This window comes from Colobus angolensis, unplaced genomic scaffold, assembly GCF_000951035.1.
Source record: "Colobus angolensis palliatus isolate OR3802 unplaced genomic scaffold, Cang.pa_1.0 Scaffold325, whole genome shotgun sequence".
NCBI classification, from domain to species: domain Eukaryota; kingdom Metazoa; phylum Chordata; class Mammalia; order Primates; family Cercopithecidae; genus Colobus; species Colobus angolensis.
Genome location: NW_012116544.1, coordinates 647,911 through 649,677, shown reverse-complemented (window position 1 = coordinate 649,677; position 1,767 = coordinate 647,911).

The window sequence follows — 1,767 nt, the reverse complement described above, 5'->3', positions numbered from 1 at the left end:
ATCCCTGCATGGGAAAGTTATTTCCTTTTCAGGAACATCAGGAGAAAGTTTCAACTTGGTGCTAATGTGTCCTTAACATCTCTGACACTTGCTAAGTATCCTTTGCACAGGAGAAGCCATTCCTGGCTCAGAGCAGGCAGCAGCAGCTGGCTAGAATTGAGTACATTGGTCTGTTTTGGGGGTTGATGGTCTGAATATGTCTGACAAGTGATACTGATTTTCCTTTTATGGTGGTTTTCTTTTGGCATGAATTCATTTCAATATTTGAAAATTTAATCAATTTCTACAGAAAAAAAAAGTAGTGATTATGCTGTTAGTACAGGGATACCGCAAGAATGGTGAAGATGCTCCTAGAAAGAACCAGATAAGCTCTTCACTTTACGCTGGGGAAGCTGAGGCCCTGCGAAGGCTGTGCGCACCTGGCATCTGAGCAGTCCTCGGGGCTCAGATCTCTTGGGCCGTTCCCACAGGGGCGGAGACCTAAGGCGCTTCCTTATCACTTGGCGATGACACTGCTGAGATTAGGTCTTGCTGTCCTTTATCCTGCTGCTGCTTTCATGGGAAGCCAGGACTCGGCAGTAGTTGATCCTCTGCAAGCAGCAGATGATTCTCAAAAACGTTCAGTGCACTGAGAATTTAGCTGAAATGACACTCTGAAAGTTGCTGGCATTTTGCTGACTTTCTGCGACAGAAAATTTACAGTATTTCCTCCCTCTCTCTTTCCTTTCCTTCTCTCCTTCATTTTTCATTCAGCCACTAGTGGAAATGCCCTTTGTTTTCCAGGCCTTGGGGGACTCGAAGATCTCATGGGTGTGGTCCTGCCCTCAAAGAAGGGGCAGGTGAGCCGCAGGGCCAGTCCAGAGACTGGTCACCAGTAGGGACGAGATGCCGATCAGGGCAGTGCCGCTGTGGAGGGAGGACCTTGAGCACGGGCTACAGCCTGGTAGAGTACTGGCTGAACCGGGAAGGCAAACATCTTTTTGTTTGGGTCACGGGGTTTTAACCTTTTCCTATATTAGTTACCAGCGTACAAAACTGGGGGATTTCACATAAGTAGGTGGGAGTTTTGGCTTCTCGATAAAATCTGAAGATGAGCAACCCTGAGTCCTTATTTCCAACTAGGGCCTGGGTGACCCCTTGGGTGATGGATGCAAACTCCCCTTTTCTCCCAGTCCTTCCCAGCTGCTTCATTCACTGATGGGACTCTGCACAACAGAGGCAGAAGCTGACTTTCCTAGGAAGAAGGGGAGGGACCTGGGGCAGTGCCACAAGGGCCCAGACATAAGCACAAGCCCTGCAGAGAGGAGGGGGGTGGTGGGCACGCTGGGCTGGGGCACAGCATGAGCCAGGGCATGGCAGCAGGGACCAGGCATGCATGGGGATTTGGCAGGAAGGATTTGTGCTTCCCATCCACAAATTTGTAAACTGTCCCTGTGCTTCCCATACTGCACTTAGTAATCCGTGAGGGAGAAAAAAAAAAAAAAACACAATCACTGTGAAGAATTGGAGAATCTTTAGTTCTTGCCAGAAGGTGAAGCCCTTGCCTTGACATCACCATATTTTGTCCTGGTTGGTGCGGTGGTCTCCACTGGCTGCTGTAACAAATGACCGCAAACTTGCTGATTTGAAACAACAGAAATGTATTCTCTCACAGTACTGGAGGCCACAGGTGCAGAATCGGTTTTACTGGGCCAGATCAAGGTACCTCCAGGGCTGTGTATTCTCTCACAGTTCTGGAGACCACAAGTCCAGAATCGGTTTTACTGG